General features: G+C 35.4%; 1 long non-coding RNA gene across 1 annotated transcript; it reads right to left on the bottom strand.

Annotated features, from left to right (window-relative positions):
* Positions 1-1824: 1824 nt before the first annotated feature.
* Positions 1825-17495, bottom strand: LOC131699691 (uncharacterized). Its single transcript, XR_009308267.1, has 3 exons — positions 17318-17495; positions 15116-15162; positions 1825-1999 (listed from the first exon to the last, which is right to left on the bottom strand). It is a non-coding gene; the product is annotated as an uncharacterized LOC131699691 (long non-coding RNA).
* Positions 17496-18337: the final 842 nt, after the last annotated feature.

Below are 18337 nucleotides of genomic sequence, written 5' to 3'. Positions count from 1 at the left end.
TAATCGCACTTAACAAAACTGTATTTAATAGCGGTTTCGGTTTTTTTGTAAGTATCTTATTTCTTCTACTCATAAAAAGAAAACGCTATTAAATACAGTTTTGTTAAGTGGGATTAGCGGGTTGTCAGAGTTTTGATTTGGTCCCAGCCATATTCACATTCTCTCTTCGTCTAAATGTCTCTTCAGAGAATAAGAGGGAAGAAAGCAAAAGAAATCAAAGGGCCCCCAACACAGAGGTAACCCTTCTGAGGGAGACCTTTTAACTGAGGCCTGAGGCTAAGCACATACAGTGCAGGGTAACAAAATAAAATAAAAAAGACATGAAGGAAAAAAAGAAAGCACCTTGAGAAAGAAAGTAGCTTAAAGTTTATAAATACCTGTTGAGCAAATTCATATGAAATTAATTTAAACAAATAATACAGAATCAGTGTGATTACAAAGATGGAGGTATTAGCTGTTTGTTGAAATTTGTTAGATGATGTTTCGTTACATTTTATGGATTTTTATATCAAGTGGAGGAAATCTATTATCTGTCATACTGTATATATCATTAAAATATGTATGTTTATAGGCTGAAAAAAATGAAAGAGATAAACATTCACTGTTGGGTGTTTGATTTCCATAAACTTGAGCTATTATTATTTCATCAGTTGCAGTATTTATACCCACCACTGTTATAATCGATTAAATGTACTGTATCCCAGTGTGTTTAAAAAGTTGGGCAGTTTAACAGTCTGTGGTATTAAAAATATTATTGGACAGTAGAATCTGTTATGTAGCACCAAGACTCCCCAAATAGGTATTTGATGTGCATCAATGCATTTTAGTTAATTTAAGATAGTGGTAGTCAAACTTAGATCTTCCAGTCCAATTTATTTAAGGGAGAAAATTACTGTCCATCACTACATATATTTAAATATTTCTTCAAACTGAAAAAAAAACAACTTTGTTTCTATAATCTGGCATTAAATTCACCCCCCAAACAATTAAATCTAGTTATAATGTTAGGTCGAACCCAATTATTATTGTAGAAGAAAACAGCTTCTAACAGGCTTCTATCAGATGGAAGATGCCCACTGGAATGTCACAGCATCAACTGTGAATCAAACTTAGAATGTGCTGGCTTTTTCATTTTGACTTGCCGTAATGAAAGTTCAGTCACATTTATTGGTCAGCAAATACTAAACAAAGACACAATTGGTCCAAATGTATTTTATTATCTGCCACAACCAGCCAATCAACACTTTGCACCGACGAAAGCAACCAGTCCTGGACCCACAACTGCCGAGCTCAGCATCTTTCAGCTACAATAAACCAAGACAGGGACCATTCAGAATATTGCTCCATTCAGATATCTGGCATTGTCCTGATAAACATTTACAGCAACTCTTACAGTAACATGTTATTTGTTTAATAAAGTTACTTCATTTTATTTTTTTTCTCTAATTATGTATGTCCTCCTTTATGAACATTTTCAGGACTATTTTCTTCAAACTTTTCTCAGGAAGGGTACCCAACAAATTATTACAAGTACAAGGTAAATCTAGGTTTAAAGTGCTGTTTTAAAGAAAATAATGATAGTGTCCTCTCGATGAAGGCTCTGCCATGTGGTAGTTGATCTTGACTTGCCTTCGGCTCGGGATGCATAACTCCAGTTGGGTCAAATGTAGCCTTAATCGACGGGCACTATCACTTAAATAGCGATGTCCGTTTACTCCACCAACATCAGAGCAAAAAAAAAAAAAAACAGAAGGAGGAAGATTCAGAAGAACTTGGGAGTCAAGCTTTCCAAGCCTGTGAACTCCCAGCACAGGCTCTGGCACATGTTTGACAGCTGACCTCAACAGTCTTATAAAAGTCTTACACAAGGAAACTTGTGTAGTGAATTACCCACATTTAATTGAGATAATCTGATAACTCACCCATTCGTGGGTAGTGAAGATATACATTCCTTTCTGCTGTTGGTAAGGTTCTCTTCCAAGATTCATACAACTGTAAACTTGGTTTGACAAAACAAAAAATAAAAAAGTGGTGTGAACACTAATAAGCCTTTACAGTATTTATATTGTTGATTCTGGGTTTAAACTACTAATTCATGACAGCTTATTGAAATGAATACCTAAGATAATGAATAGGGGTTTAAATGCATGGTAGGCCCTTAATTTTTTTAAGGAAAAACTTAATTTTCAGTGAAGCTGTAAAACAAAAAACCTGGCGTGTGGACATCAAAAAGAGGCCAGTGTCTGTGAATTAAACATCAGCAGGGAAGTTCAGTCAATGTCCTTGTTCCTGCAAATTGAAAACAGCTTCCCAAGCACCTTTTTCCTTCTGTATTTAACACATTTCTCCTGGAAATGTCAAAATGGCTTTGCTCAAATGCATCTTAATGTCACATGAAACTTGAAAAAGTGTTCTTATATTTTCCACTGAATCTATCTCTGTGTCTGTTTGTCATAAAAAAAAATGTGCTTAGTGCTATTTATTTTCCAGAATATTTTCTAGTAAATTCTTTGTAACTTTTGATCTCAGGTTCAACTTTCTATTACTAAGGTAATAATTTAATCTCATACTGAACGATACCCATTGAATCCTCAATTGCCAAAAAGTGATCAATTTCCTGAGAGAGAAAGACATTCAGCTTTCTTGCATAACATACTGAGCTAGCAATGTACATATTAGCACAGATGCAAATTTAAAACTGGGCTGTTTTGTCTTATTAAATGAGTGGTGTCTGCTATATATCAAGAGTTCATCACCATAAGCAATAGGTCACTAAAAAGGGGCTCTACAGTATGGTAAAATCTGCCGTGTGCAGTGTAATGTCTCAAGCTGAAAGTTAACAATAAAAATGTGCTTTTCATTGGGGTGAAAAAGGGGCTTTAAGCTTCTCAGTTGTCTCCAGTCTCATATAGAGCCATTCCCAGTAGAAGCTATACGTCTGTCAACAGAAGGAATTAGCTTGAGTGCTAAGGCTTTTATCTTTTGCTTAGCATTTCACTCATACATTCAATCCTCTTACCTATATATCATAATATGGTGGTTTCCAAGCATTATTGCGTACAGTTTTCTTTATTTATTCTACTATCTACTGAAAAACAGTATCTATAGTCTTTTGGTTTTTGCTGTTGCTGGTTAAAGTAATGCTGGTCCACTCCAGGGCAGAAAATGGCAGGCAGAAAACACTCATAAGCCACACTAATTAACTGTAATTGGTTCAAAGTATGTTAGCATGCAGATGTTTGAATTCTTTCATTTGTACAAATACAGCTGGCATAAAATGAACAAAGGAAACAAACCAAGAAACAAGACAAAAAAACATGCATGCTGGATTGGATCAAAACAAAAAGGGGTATTACTACATTATGTGAAATGCCTTTTCTTTCCTTTTTGAAATAATTGAAGTTATTGATATTCAAGCTGGAGGAAATTACACTAAGAGCAGTTTGAGTGACAGGATGTTCAAAGGCGTTTTAACAGAACCTGGTGATGGTTCTACCACTAAGTAGATATTTTGTTGATGCAGTGTCTGTGTCTGTGATTACAGTACATGTTTTCACCCCAGCAGAACAGGACTGGGGTGTGGATTGACAAATGAGCCCTTCTAGTTACTAGCATATGCATCGGTGTCATCCAAAACTAGTTGGTTAATATGTGTGACAATTGACCTGTGTGATGTGGGGTTGAGACAGAAGCACTTGTTCACTTTGTATCTCTACAGCTGAAGTGCTAATAGGTGGCTTTAAAAAGGTAAAAACACATGTCTGAAATCAGCTTCTTCAATGAGCGAGACAGAAACATCTGAAGGCCTTTGAGTCATTTTGTTTAGTTTTATCTGACATCCCCACACAAGGTTACTTACTCTGTCCGTTATTATCCTGTGGGTTTGCAGTCAACACAACTATAGCCAAACCAAGCTAAAACTGAAGTACATATGAAATATATCTGTGGACAGTGTTGTTTTATATTATCTGTATAATTGTCCATTATTTTAAGGAACCTTCAGAGAAACTATAAAACCTTTTATAACATCAGGTGAACTACTGGAATGAACTGGAACGTCTAATGCAAGCTTGATTGCAAGATTACCTTAGGTTGTGAACTACAAGTATTTATCAGATCTGCTGTGATGAACACTGTCAGATGTGCTCTTTGTTGTATTGTTATTTTTTTTTTTTTTTGCTGTAAGGTGTAGGTCTGCTATTTTTAAAATTAATGTATTGTTTCTTTTTCTCAATCAATCAGACTAATGGAAACCTAGTCACTAGAAGCACTCTTTTTTGACAATATGTAGATACATCAAACTTTTATTATTATGCAGGATTTAGCCAAAAGGAAATTTTATGAATACACAGTTACAACAATATTAACTAATAAGGCATTGCTTTAAATGTCACAAATAGCAGTGTAATGTTAATGTCAACGAGTACCAGTATGACAACTGTATTCTTGGTCATGTTGTGATTTCCATGAAAGTAAATTCATGTGATACGATGTAGCTAATAAAAGTGAAAAATGGATTGTGTTACCTACTATTACAGCTGTCCTAAAATTTGTTTTGCTGTTGTTTTTGATAATGAGACAAGGCCATAATATCGAAATTCATAGATGCTCCCAAACTTTTGAACACTATATTAAAATAAGTGTGACAACAGAATACTGAAGAAATGCTGTGTTTTGCATATCTGTAAGGTGTACATAACTCAACTGTTACTTCTGTAATTCAGTAATAATGTATTTTATGTTACAACAACTTGTTCTTTGGTAAATAATTAGCCTACAACAGTTTTGTTTAATTAGATAATGGCCTTGCCAGGGGCTGAGTCCACAGTTGTCAGAACTGATATCTGGCTTACTTTTTCTTAATGTAATTATTCTATTTTGTATGTCCCTGTGACAGAAATACAAAGATTCTTGGTGGTAAATCTCCCTCCCGACCTGTGAGGGCGCTAAATATTGAGAACAGACTACCTTGGACGGGTTGGTCCGACGGTTCTTTCCCACAGTTCAAGGGAAGTTGGCCAGCTAGAAAGGGGGCGGAACGGTGCATTAACTCATCGACCCGGAAGGGAAACGATGTGGCAGTTGCGGATTGGAGGGGCAGCTGCACTCATTTACCAAGGGGTCATGTGTGATGGCATAAAAGGGGCCGGAGAGACGCAATCTGTTCCTTCGCTTTGGTTTAAGAAGGATCTGTGAGAGAACCTGTGATAACGTATCATGAGTGTTTGTTTGTTTTTGTCACTAATTAATTTTTATTGTTATTAGTACACGTTCCGTACAATGTTCAAATTTAAAGCTCAATTTCTTGGCCTATGTTTTGGTAAGAGGAGGTAAGGTTACATTTACACTACAAGTTACAAAAATCCTAGTGTATCAGTGTGTTAGGGGAAGACACAAAGGGCTGGATTTTCAAAGCTCTTTACTCTAAACTGTCAATAGAAAAAAAAAATCCAGAAAGAAAAAACACACCCAACAAAGTTACCAAATCAGCAATAACAACTCACACATTTCCTGTAGGGGCCTGTAAGAAGTCTTATGTTGTTTCAGTGTAACTGATGATTTTACATTTCAGAATAAAACCCTGCGTTAATAACAAGTGGGAGTAAATAGCTTTGAGAATCCAGTCCTAAGTCCAGTAAGCCCTAGAACCCCCTGTTTCACATTTATGTTTCATCCTAACCAACTTTAGTGTACTGTATTTGAAGCACTTTCTATGTTTAGAGCTTAAATATCAGAATAAAGGGTACACATACATCAGGGATGCTACAGGAGCTGTTATCTTGCTCAACACATTTTCCTGTGTTTCTGTATTGCAGCTATCAAACTTTTAGAAAAAAGAAAGCAATTATTTTGGCCTGAAATCCACTTTCCTCTTTCAACATATGGGATACATGTAATTTAAATAAAAAGCTTTGATCTATATGCCATTCAAAAGGCATAATTGGACATTTTTTCGTTTGTTGCTAATGCCAAAAGGGATATTTCTGAATATGTCTTTGTTTTCCTGCAGCACTTGTCCTCCAGGATTGTGCCTATTCGAATACTCTTAAATAATTAGATTTAATATCATCAATCTAGAAACCTTTCAGCTCTGATGACCTTGATTCAATAATGTATTATGTCAAGTTTCCTTCTGCCACTGGGACCAAGTTGAAAGGAACTTGAAATCAGCCCAGTTCTGGAGGTGATTGAAGAAATTTATCAGTGGGAAATATGCAAAAAACAGATAAGATTGTGGGCTGCAGATGGAATCGATGGCAGCCCCAGTTTGATATTGGAACAATATGCGATACAGTATCACAGACTAGTTTCATGGTGCAGATAGAATCATGTTACTATATGTGATCGCTAGTAAATTCATTTTTTTGGTCTGAAATGCATACATGTTCTACAGGTAATACAAGATAAACAAAAAAACAGAATAGTACTAAACATTACATTATATTTAAAGGCTGAGGGTCTACAGGTTATAGCAATTAGCAAAAATCCTTTAAAACATCCTTATCCAGCCTGTTTTGAAGTTCTCTCTCCTCCAACCATCCTCTTCTTTTCTTAGTATATGACTCTTCAACCCTGGGAGATATCTTTGACTGGCCAGATTCTGTGAGCCATGTTTATTTATACTGTGCACACAGTGTAATAGCTAGAGCCTTGTACTTTGTAACATATTACAATGCTGTTAATCTGCAACATTAAAACAAGGGACAAGTATCAAAATGGTAATACAATGATATTCTAAATCAATCAAAGCATGTCAATGAATGAACAAATACTGTAGTATGTATGTGAATGCAGTCTCTTAAGGACACATCTAATCAGTAACAATTTTATTTCAGTGCCAGTTCTGATGCTTGTCTGAGTCAGGTTAATGTATCTATATATCTGTGCATGTGTTTGTACACTGTCCTTTGAAGACTCTCTCCTTTATTACTGGAGTGGCTGGTTGCTGTGACACTGGGCTCAGGATCAAACCCAAGGGGTGAGGAGTTCATCTTTCATACATGCTGGAGAATATTTTTCTGAGCTAGCCTCCCAGGCAGGGATATATATATATATATATATATATATATATATATATATATATATATATATATATATATATATATATACTCAGTGACTTAGATGAAAGCATCTCTCTTCTCTTTGTGTGAATCACTTAATAATAAAGATCATTATAATTGCAATTACAATTAGGTTCTTTCATTCCTTTTGGTTGATCCTAAAATTAGACAAATACCACCGTGGAAATCTAAAGGATTTTTCCTTGTAAAATAATAATAATAAAAAAAAACGTATTAATGGGACTTAAAATGTACTTATATCTTACCTGCGGAAATTCAAGTAAAGTAACATCATGTGCTATAGTATACTCTCTAGCCTTACTTGAATCCTATTTGACATTGATTGGGATTCATACTATTTGGATTCATGCTATTTCCCCACACTCAGGTAGCATGCCAAGGCCTGCTTTTGGCCTTGCAATTTTCTTTTATCGTCTTCAAGTCAATTGCACAGAGATGTTCTTTGGCCTTGCAGTGTGTAATCAATAGTGCTGGAAAGAGCTTGAGGGCTTTGAAAATCTGCCATTTTGGCACTAACTCCATCACAACACCACCAGTCCCCCCGCTCCCTTACTCCTTGTCTCATCCACTGTATCTTTATCCCTCTCTCCCTTACCTGAACCTGAACCTTGTATCCTGTGTTGTCTCCTCAGGGTCCATTCATCTTGCTCTCTAGCCATTCGTCTGATGTGTCCTGCTGTTTAGTGGTGTCAAGTCTTTCTTCAGTGTTAACACTGTTTTACCTTTCCCCTTTAGACAAAGATAATGTTCATATAGCTGCCAATACTGTGGAGACGATTAACTGAGTGTCACTTGGCTTTATTTATCCACTCCAAGGTGAATACTATTTTAATTCAGTGGCTCCCTTGGTATGCACTGCAAGTCAACAGTGGGCAGCAGTGTGGAGTAGTGGTTAGGGCTCTGGACTCTTGACCGGAGGGTTGGGGGACATTGCTGTTGTACCCATGAGCAAGGTACTTTACCTAGATTGCTCCAGTAAAAACCCAACTGTATAAATGGGTAATTGTATGTAAAATAATGTGATATCTAAATAATGTATAATGTGATACCTTGTAACAATTGTAAGTCGCCCTGGATAAGGGCGTCTGCTAAGAAATAAATAATAATAATAATAACAACAGAGGAGACATGAAATTGCCATGTGAATATGACCCTATTCACACATTCCTATTTCGACATCTGGAAATGTCAAATTTATAGGCAACTGATATTCAGAATGTAAACTAGGCTTCGACTTCCTACTGTATTCAATATTTTTGAGCTCTGTCAAAAGAGTAAAAAGTCCTGGAAGAGTTAACAGGATCTCTGCTATTGGCAAAGCTTTATTTAGCTGAAGAATTCTCATTTATGTAAGTCCTGGGTTCAGGATAATAATAAAGGGAAAAAATAACCATGTCAATTAAAGAAATGACTTACCTGTTTGAGTATATGGGATTTTGCACGGGAGGAGGGGGTGGATAACTGAAAGGTCACCACTTTAATCTATCATGTCACCTTCTTTCCTGTTGTGTTACCTATCCTTTCATCATATTAAACAGAATAGCCTGAAGTTCTGCTCAGCACCTCACCATCAGTAGCTTTGAAAGAGACTGTCTTCATTTCTCTGGGGTCTGTGATCACTTATCATTTCATATACAGTTTTAATCCACTTCTGAGCCTTCCCCTGTCCCCAGTGACTATATAGTCCCTTTCTGAAGTGTCAGTGTGGAGACGCAAAGGTCACATCCAGGAAACCACTGACCCACAGCCAAGCATTTTATTCAGAATCAATCACAATGACCTTTAAGCAATAGTATAGGCTTAGACAGGATATTCTGTTTCCAGCTGCATGTACAGGAACCCATGACTAGATCAGCTGCGATAACACTGGTATGTTGTAATTTTGATGGTCACAATTGTTCAGATTGCTGTATAAAAACTTGTTTTTCTGTAATCAATGGTGAAGCAAGGCTGTTGCTTTTCTGCATATAATTAAAATTCAGTATAAATCAGTTGTTTTGAAACACATGTTTTCATGAATACCAAACTTTAACCTTTTATTGACTGTTTTGGAGTTTATGCTAGTGGTACAGATACCCTTGTAACAATCTTTTATTGTTAAAAATAGCAGTGTTTGGTCTCAAAGCTTTACAAATGAGGCCCAATGGCTTCAGTCAGTGATGTTTAAATGGTTGGTGAAAATAAATCCATAATGAAACATGGAACATGAACATATTATATATGCTTGGCTCTCTTATAGGTTTATATATATATATATAACCCTATAAGAGAGCCAAGCAGACACATATTTTGGCTGGTGATTTCATTAGAGTAATAAGCATAGTTAAATGTTTGCTTTTTATCTATACTGTACTTTAATCAGGCAGGTTTTAGGTCATAAAATCACCAAGGTTTTCTAGAAAATTGACACTGGGCTAATTTGCATGTAATCTCGAAATGATAGCAGTGAAGCCTTGAGACAACATTGTGGTGAATATCTATCAGAGGTTTCAGCAGCATGATAAACCACCAGAACAATGGCTTTAGTAACAACTACAGTACATACCAGAACCAAGGTTCAAGCATCAGTTTGAGGTTACACAATATAATGCATTTAATTTAAGAAACGGGTGGCTTTATGTGTGAGGGAATCCTGTGGAACAGGCCTGTTTTAAACAGTGTTAGATAGTTTAATTTTTTCACATTTTCCAGTGCAGCCTTTTTGGCAGAATCTTTCTTAACATTTATTTAGACATACATATTCGGTATTTCCATTAGTAACAATGTCTAATTTAATGTGAAATGTGAAGTTGTTTCCATTTGTGTGTTCCAGTAAATGGATTTTATAATGGCTTTTTCTTGTATTGCTGTGACGTTTAAATTGAGTATACGCATAAGGGGCCATTTCAAAAATATTTGCAAACCACCAAAAGCCATTTCAGCAATACTTAATCAAACAATAGATGTGTTTTGTTCATTTATTACAAGAGATTTAAAATGCAGCATGTGTGTGTGTGTGTGTGTGTGTGTGTGCGTGCGTGCGTGCGTGCATGCATGCGTGTGTGTGTTGTTGTTATATAGAGTGCATTATTATTATTATTATTATTATTATTATTATTATGTTTTAGTTTTTTTGCTGTCCGGCAGAGCATATCCAGTTTATTTTTTTAACACATTGTGAAATTCTGATGATATGCAGTACATATTATAGATCCCAGTGTTTGTTTTCATGGAAAAAAAAGTATCTTATTTATTCTAATCATAAAAATGCTATTAAATACATTTTTTTTTAAGTGCGATTATTGGGTCATAGTTTTGATTTGGTCCCAGCCAAAGAGTCATTGTGAGACTGACTCTTGCAGTTTAAAGTAGGTACATGTTGTACACTTAAAATAATTTAACTGGTGTCCAGCAAGCAGCTGTGTGTCTAATGAGTCAGGCTCTTCTGTACTATTATGAATCCTATTATGATGGTTACTTTCAGAGCTGAATAAACCAAACCTGTTGCAGCTGGCACACTCTACACCTTATTCATAAATCATGTTGTTGTTTTTTTTCCATCTGCCAAGTTTGCCTTCTCTGATTTATATATTCCCAGACTTCAAAGTTTTTCCACATGCCTTCTATAATACCATGCCATTAGAAGTGAAGGGTTCTCATTAATGGAATTAATGAACTTGATTTAAATGGGTTTTCAAGCAAGCACAGATAATTGAACTGAATTTGAAGTATATATAGATCTGAAGTATATATATATATATATATATATATATATATATATATATATATATATATATATATATATGAACAAGAAAGTTTTAACAATAATATTAAGAAAATATACAGGTTGAATTTGTAGCTTTTTCACTTTAATATATAATGTATCAGTTAACTTCTGCGATTAACATGTTAATTTTTTTTAGATCCATTTTTTTTAATGTCCTCTGTCTTGTCTCTCTCAGCATACCGTAATTCATTCCCTGCGGCACTATTTTAACATGTTCCAGTGCATGCAACACAATAAGTACAGCCGTCGTTTGAATAGAACGTTAGTCACAGAACTGCATTATTGTGCAAAGCACTAAAAGTGAAGGACTTATGAATGGGAAGTTTATTTTTTTAAACTTTCTGGCAGTTAGATGTTGGCATTCAGTCCATGTTCACGTTGGGAGTGACATTCCTGTATAGACCGAGTTTGTAATAATGAGGATTCCTGTACATGTCTGTGCTTCTCCATCATGGGATTATTTATTTATTTATGTATTTATTATTTATGTGTACGTTGTAATACTTGTACTACTACTTGTAATACAGAGGCTACTCTCAGTGGGGCCCCCATGTAATGCTGTTGCCAGGTGGATAGCTATTGACTTTTAATTGGATTTCAATTACCACATTTATTCTAAAATCCTCACATTTATTGGCAGCAGTGTGGAGTAGTGGTTAGGGCTCTGGACTCGATGGGGGACACTGCTGCTGTACCCTTGAGCAAGGTACTTTACCTAGCTTGCTCCAGTAAAAACCCAACTGTATAACTGGGTAATTGTATGTAAAAAATAATGTGATATCTGTATAATGTGATATATTGTAAGTCACCCTGGATAAGGGTGTCTGCTAAGAAATAAATAATTAAATATATTGTTTACAATTAAGGAACATACAGTATAACCATTAACATATGTTAAGATATATAAAAAAAATAAAATAATGTAATACCCATTTTAAAAGAAACTGATAAGAAAATATACAGTTTAATTTGAAATGCAGTAAGGTGAGTAATAAACTGACTCTGCTGTTATTGAGCAGTTGGTTCAAACAATTTAACACAAACTGCTGGGAGTTGTTCTGTATAGTTCTGTGTAAATAAATATAAAACCATAAATAGGGACCAACAAAGTGAATCCAGAAATAAGAAAACAGGGTTTTTATGATGCACTGGTTTTTGGATGATGTTAATAATAATATTAATAATAGTAATAATAGTAATAATAATAATATCAGTAATAAAAAAAGAAATTGAATAAGATGGATGCAGTAATTGTATCAATTAAATATGTGATTAAAACAAACCAAGATTAACTGAGATTAAAATTTCCAAGGTTGATCATGATTAATTTTTTTAATTGCTTGACAGCCCTAATATATATATATATATATATATATATATATATATATATATATATATATATATATATTTCTGTACATAAACATTGATATTGATTTCAATGACAACATAAATAGACATTATATATTACCTCAATAACCCATAATTTGTTAATCAATATTATTATTATTTATTTCTTAGCAGACGCCCTTATCCAGGGCAACTTACAATTGTTACAAGATATCACATTATGTTTACATACAATTACCCATTTATACAGTTGGGTTTTTACTGGAAGAATCTAGGTAAAGTACCTTGCTCAAGGGTACAGCAGCAGTGTTCCCCACCTGGGATTGAACCCACGACCCTCCGGTCAAGAGTCCAGAGCCCTAACCACTACTCCACATTGCACACTGAAATATAAAGAAAATATGGCGTCCTAGTTTAGATCCTTATTGAATTTGTTGTCTTGGTACTCTATTGAGTTTACTGGCTATACAATTTGCTATATTGAAATTTGCTATACTGAGATCCTATCGTGAATCATGTAAGGTTTTCTTCTTAAGATCGCAAAATGTCATAGTGATAGTACAGCAATAGAACCTCTTTCTAGAAATAAAAATGGGCAAATGAATAATATACCATAAATATTAGTATATAACATGCACTCAGTGCATTTTGCACATGACTCAGCATTTTCATTAACCCTCCCTTGTGTAACTCTCCCTTGTAAAATTTGCAAAGACTTAGTATGATCACTCATTCTTTAAACTTTCTTTAGTGCTTGACTGTAACATCAGCTGTCAGCTGCACTCAAGAATACAGCACACCTCATATATAACACACATTCTGTGTATAGCCCGCTGTAATGCTTCTTAAAATAGTAAAATGGTGGTGTTATATACTAAGGATTATGGTAGTGTGATTTTTTATTTTTGGGAGGGGACATAAGAATTTATAAGAATGGTTCCTCCAACTTGTCAACAGTGAATTATACTCTTCTGCCTCTAAATGTCTGCAATCCTAAAGTCCAGACCATTGAGAAAAATGCTGAATGGCTGAAATTAATTTGCTCTGGAAGTAAAGCATTTGGTTAGGGATCTTCAAAATCAATGGCCTGCTTTATTTGCTAAGCAATGACAAAACTGTAACTTACTAACTGATACTGACTCAGAAACATACTGAAAGGCCAAAACAAAACTGAGAATGTAAGAAACAGTTATTCAGCAACAGTCAAGGCACGTGATAGCGGGTGTGGACTCTACTGAATTGTTCCTCACTCAGTGGCTGTATTGACCAAAGTGTTGAAGAAGACAGTCTAGCACTTGTCTAGCTTAATTGTAATAGTCCTGTCATTTTTTTTTTTTTTTTACTTGAGCATAATTGGCTAATATTTTTTAGTGTGTTACTATAAAGACCTTCTGAGATTCTGGTCTGGCTTAACTGATTTTCATGCTTCACAGCAATAATCTCACTGTGCGGTAAATACAGATTTCCACAACAAATCATGTGAGTGCAATTGCTCCATTATGTATGAGAGCATGTGCTTACACAGTCATTTCCAGAAGACACTTCCCAGGATTTGTCTCCTGATTGTTAAGCATTTGTTTATCTTCAGGAATGTGTTGCACACTCATCAAAATGCGGATCTTAGAAGCCAGTCAGCTTCTTTTCCATAATTATATGCATGTTACAGTGATGTGTAGTGGTACTATGACATGCACCAGTATACCGTATTAGTAAGTGGATGAGGTGCAATGGTGTGTGCTTGTTTGTTATAAATGAAACATCTAAATTCCCAGAATGACTTTGTTTCCTTTGCATACGCATAGCAGCAGGTCGTAACAGTGTGATTTGTAGATTACAAAATGAGATCCAGTAAAAACAAATTACACTATTTTCAGGTAATGCTTCTTTTCTACAAGTGACAGGCTGACTACAAATAAAGGTGTAACTGCCTGTTGGGCCACTGTTGGTGTTGCCAACATCCAAGTGATTTAAGATATTACAACTTATATCAACAAAAAATGATAGCACAACCTTAAATCAGCTTGGCATTGGAATCTGGTTTCTTGAAATGTAAACAACTGTTTCCAAAGATCAGAGGTATATTGAATTGAATGCACTGCTTAGTAGATTGACACAATAACTGGTTTTAATTTATGGTATGTGTATTGTTTGATTGGCTTGTGTATTATGCTTTGTTGGGCACTATTTTCTTTTCATTTGATTATTTCATTTGTGTTAGTGACTGTTGCTTTTGTATTTTGACACTGGGTTAAAAGAGGGATAACTGGAATACAGACTGACTGCTAAAGAACCAGCCACCATCAATCACCTCCAGGTGCTGCATTCCAGCACACCTGTAGGAGATCAATTGTATTAGACTTGTCTACATAAACCGGATAGAAACAGAGGAAAAGGGCATAGAGGAGAACAGAGAGGAGAACGGAGAACGCAGAGAGGAGAGGGGAGAAGGGAGAACAGTGAGGACAGAGGGCAGAGAGCAGAGAGGAGAATGGAGAACGGAGAACATAAAATGGAGAACACAGAGAGGAGAGAGGAGAAGGGAGAACAGTGAGGACAGAGGGCAGAGAGGAGAACGGAGAGGACAGAGAGGATAGAGAGGAAAACAAAGACGTGAGTCAAGTGAGACGTGTCATACACCCTGTGGGATATCTGTTCACTTTCCGAACCAACGGGATTGCGATACTGGATACAGCCAAACTGAAACTGTGCAAGACTTTGTTTAAAAGACCTGGACATCGAGACATTTATTTTACGAATACATTTTATTAGTTTATATTCTTACCATTTTATTGATTGGCTTGTGGTGTCATGGTTTTTATGAATAGTATTTGTACAATTTAAACCTTGGTGGCAGTGGGAAATGTTAATTGTATATAATATGCTCCTGTATAAAAAATAAAATGTAGATTATTGTGCTTACCTGGTCTGCTTGCCTTTGTTCCTCCGTGTGTGGTCCTTGGTGATACCCTGGAATCCAAAATTACCAGTGTAAAAGAAAGAAATACAAAGGTTAATGAATTATAGGATTGGTTTATTATACTTACAATCAAACACTTTCTTATCCACAGTTTGTTCTATTAATACCAGGCTTTATCTCAGCATTCAATTGGAAATGCATATTAAAGTCATGTGAAGGAAAGAAAGAAACTCAGATGGGCTTCAGATAAAATCCTATCTAGCCCTGCAAATATATATATATATATATATATATATATATAATGTATTTTTTTTTTCAGTCCTGAGGTGCACTGTACATGCATAATGATTTGTAAGCCGTGTCTAAAGACAACAAAGCTGATGTGTTGGGTTTCATTCATGACTAATATTAATGAATACATTGATAAATTATTGAATTGTTTGTATTCAGGTCCCATGTTTTCTTCAAGGCTTACATCTGTAAATAAATAATGTACATAAAGTGCCAGGAGCAATGTGAGAAACAATTCACCTCAATACAAAGACGTACCATCGACAGCATACACTGACCATTTCTTTCTGGTCTGCAGTTTATTAAAGACATGATTTTAAAGGACACATTGCACATTCACTCTCTGTTTTTCGTGTTTCTGAATTTTACTGAATAAGTACATGTATTGAATAGAATGTGCATTCATAGCACCTTCCGTTACAGATACGAATTCCATTGTATAAGCTATTTCAGTACTTACTGTTTATTACCAGAACCACTCTTAACAAGCTGTTACAACGAGTGGCCTCTAGGGTATGTCTAATTAAGATCTGGTGTGACTAATTAGTAGGTTGTCCATGCTCCGGGAGCTTCCACACTTTGGATAGCGTCTCTTGTATATTTCAATCGTCCTGGTGGGGGATACTGAATATACATTTTGCAATCTAATAGTGACTTTAAGGTTTGGAGTAAGTAAAAATGTTTGTGGTAAAATTGTGATTTATGGTGAGGATTATGTTTGCGTGTAGATACAATGAGAACGTGGTTGTTCCCCTGGACAATGAGACAAAGTGCCATATTTTCAAAGCACTTGCGCTCCTATTTTATTGAAAGAGGTGAAATGCCTGTTAATTTTACAAAACTAGGACCAAACAACTTAGTTGTATATTTCACAATGTGTTTAGTTTTTCATTTTGTAACACTAACATGATTTTTTTCTCTTTTCCAAAAAAAAGGAGTTAATCAAAATGGAGGAAACGCTTTGAAAATATGTCCCAACATGTGGTAAGCAAGCCCATGGCAATGTTTGAATTTGCTGAAACTGCTGTGCAATTGAAATAGATCCAGTTCCACCTGCATGGGATCTCAAAAACACTGTTCAACAGAAACTTTAAGCAACCATGGAAAGCTAAATGCTTGAAGTAGAACAGGGAATGAATGAATCACACTAGCACAGGGAAACAAACTGTACAATAAAAAGTATGTTCTGAAAAACAAAAACGATGAGCACAATGATGAATGATGATTCGTTAATAGCTTTTTACCAAATTAAAAATTCACATGCAATTATGATTTATGAGAGTTCTACAAGGCAGCTGTTAAAAAAGTCTTTATCTTGCTTTTTGCCATTACGCAACTATAAATAATTACCACTTGTTGTACCAGGTGAAAGCATCATGTGTGAAAGCTAAATTATCACACAGATACAAACTCATATTCCTAAATTGCTTGGAATTCTTTTCAAAGCAGTGACAACTGTGAATGTCTATGTGAAAATAAATCTGGAGCCAGGTAAATTGTTAAATATATATATATGTAAACTCCCCCTCTACCAGGGTCCTCGTGTTTTGTTCTCTTTCTTTGAACACTCACACAGGGGTCTGGGGTTCTTTTCAGGGTCTCGGTTTATTCACCAAAATTAGTAAGAAAGAAGAATCGAAGAGAGAGGTAACACAAGGGAAGGGTACAAATGAATAGAGCAGGTAAAGATAGAAATAGGTTTTGTTTTAAAGATAGGTGAACAATCTTATACAGAGCAAGAGGGTGGTGGCGGCCTCTGTAAGAAACAGATACACATTATCATTCATGGCCTGCCATCTCCCCACGTGTTACATCATCTCTTGTCAAACAGTCAAATTTAACATATTCTATACACACATTTGACTAAATCAACAATAGCGAAATCTTACTTTTATTACGTGAAAGTATACACACCCACTATTTCTCTTTTCAGGTTTCCCAGAAAATGTGCGCAACCGGTGCTTCAACATCCAGCTCTTCCTCCATCCAGAGATATTCGCGCTCTGCTGAAACTGTTCTGATGCACTCTCTTTTAACTCGGTGCCTTAAAGGGATAGGCCTGCATTTGGCCGATATATAAAAAAACACTTGCTTTTAACCACCCGGTCACATATATTTAACAATTTACCTGGCTATATATAATAAAATGTCTGAACAAAGGAAAACAACAGTTTGAAATGTCATTGAGCATTTTGCTCAGTGTTTTTCTTTTAAATGGAACTTACATTTTAAGTAAGCATTTTTAGACGGCACCATGTACAGTCACAAATTAGTATGAGATGTAGTTGCAGTGAAGCAGAAGATTTGGTGAATGTCACTGCGCATTGTGTTTTTATCACCAGAGTCCTCAGGGATCTTTATCACTTTGTTTGTTTGTTTTATACAGGGGGTATGGTTGTAAGCTGGATCAACCGGTACAGACCCAAATAGGCATACTGTAGAACAAAATTTCCTTTACCATCACAATAAGCACATAAATACATATTTGTGTGGATCAATTGTGAGGAAGTTATTTCTGGATAGACACCATTTATATGTAGATACTACATATAAATGGTGTCTATCCACCACCATTTCTGAATGAATAAACCAGGAATTCCACCCATGTCTTCACTAAATGTGTAATAAAGGATTGTGCATTGTGTTGGAACCTCACTAAAATGTGTAGAGAATACATTTCTTCCACTGCCTAATTAGAGGAGGGTTTTTTTTTCTGAACGTTCAAGTATTTTGATTTCTCCATAACGTTGGCCCAATGCACATGCATGAAGAAATTTCAATAAACTTAAACATGACTTGGATGCATATTACCAAATGCTCCTTACAGCTAGCAGTGTGACGTCGGAGATAAAAACACAGCTTTTTATCACAGCAAAATGCCAAATTATTTTAATGTTAATAGGATTCAATACAATAACATTATAGACATTGAAA

The sequence above is a fragment of the Acipenser ruthenus genome, chromosome 23, assembly GCF_902713425.1.
Source record: "Acipenser ruthenus chromosome 23, fAciRut3.2 maternal haplotype, whole genome shotgun sequence".
In the NCBI taxonomy this organism is placed as follows: Eukaryota; Metazoa; Chordata; class Actinopteri; order Acipenseriformes; family Acipenseridae; genus Acipenser; species Acipenser ruthenus.
This window is presented reverse-complemented; position numbering and strand designations above follow the sequence as displayed.